Genomic DNA, 1563 nt, shown 5'->3' with positions numbered 1-1563 from the left:
GAGGAGGAGGAGGAGGAGGAGGAGGAGGAGGAGATTGGATTTATACCCCGCCCTTCTCTTGGAGTCTCAGAGCGGCTTACAAACTCCTTTCCCTTCCCCTCCCCACAACAGACACCCTGTGAGGTGGGTGGGGCTGAGAGAACTCTGACACAAACGGTTCTTTTTCAAGGACAGCTGTGCCAGAGCTTGTGACTGACCCAAAGTCACACCAGCAGCTGCACATGGCGGCGTGGGGAATCAAACCCGGTTCTCCCAGATTAGAGTCCACGCACTTAACCACTACACCAAACTGGCTATAGAGATTAGGAGAAAGGTTTTAATTAATGAGAAACTAACATATGCAATTTCATCTGAAAAAAGGAACATGTCAGGGATGTCCTTTATCCCCTTTATTATTTATACTAGCAATAGAGATTTTAGCCATAAAGATTAGACAAGATGACAGAATTAAGGGAATAAAAATGGATGATGCAGAGTTCAAAATGAAAAGTTATGCAGGCGATGTGGTTCTAACAGTCTTGAATCCCCATTAATCCCCATTAATCATCGCAATATATAATTGAACATGTTGAAGAATTTCGATCAGTCTATAAAGGTAATAGGAAAAAAACCAAAAATGATAATGAAATTTTTAACACAACAATAAGAGATTATAAAGAGCACAAAGTGCTCAACAGCCACTGAGCCTATTAAATATTTGGGAATAAACATGACTGGGCAAAACAATAATCCTTTCGAAAATAACTATCAGAAAATTTATTAAGATGGAAAAAACTAAAAAATCTCATGGCTAGGAAGAATCTCAAAAATTAAAATCAATGTGCTGCCAAAAGTAAACTTGTTTTCCAAATGCATAGAAGAAAGTATATTGAAAGAGTGGCAAAGACAGATAAATGAATTTATATGGAATGGCAAAAAATCAGGAATAAACTTCAGAGTATTATAAGACAAGAAAAAGAGAGGAGGTTTAGCAGTCCCAAATATAAAATTATATTACCAAGCAGCAGGTCTTGTCTGGATTGTGGACTGGATTAAAAACCCAAGACAAAGAATAGTAAAATTAGAATCAGCAGATCTTGATGAAGTCCTACACATTTACTTATGGACTAAGAAATCGACTAAAAAGATCATAACACAATAACAAAGTCATGTAATCAGAGATGGACTTCTGATAATATGGTTTACACGCTGGAATTTATTGAGCCCTTAAACTCTTTGCTTATGTCCCCATTAGAAGCTTATTATGATAAGAATACAAGAAATTAAAAAAACATTTTTAACTTATGGCATGATGATAAACACTGAGGGAAAACTCAAGTCTTGGCAAGATATTAAAGACGAAGGTGTAAACATTCAATGGCTGATATATTATCAATTAGTCTCAAGACTAAAGGAGATCATGAGTATTGAAGGTGGAGTTCTAAGAGATGTGGCTGAATTGGAGCTGCTGATTATACAACAAAAAGAGAATTTACTGTGATGGATATATAAGATTTTACTCCAGCTAGAAAAAGAAGATGAACAGGGTTTGGTGAAGGGATTAAAAGAGACAAATTCCTTCTC

Source organism: Gekko japonicus, unplaced genomic scaffold (genome assembly GCF_001447785.1).
Source record: "Gekko japonicus isolate JY-2015 unplaced genomic scaffold, Gekko_japonicus_V1.1 scaffold690, whole genome shotgun sequence".
Classification (NCBI taxonomy): domain Eukaryota; kingdom Metazoa; phylum Chordata; class Lepidosauria; order Squamata; family Gekkonidae; genus Gekko; species Gekko japonicus.
This window is presented reverse-complemented; position numbering follows the sequence as displayed.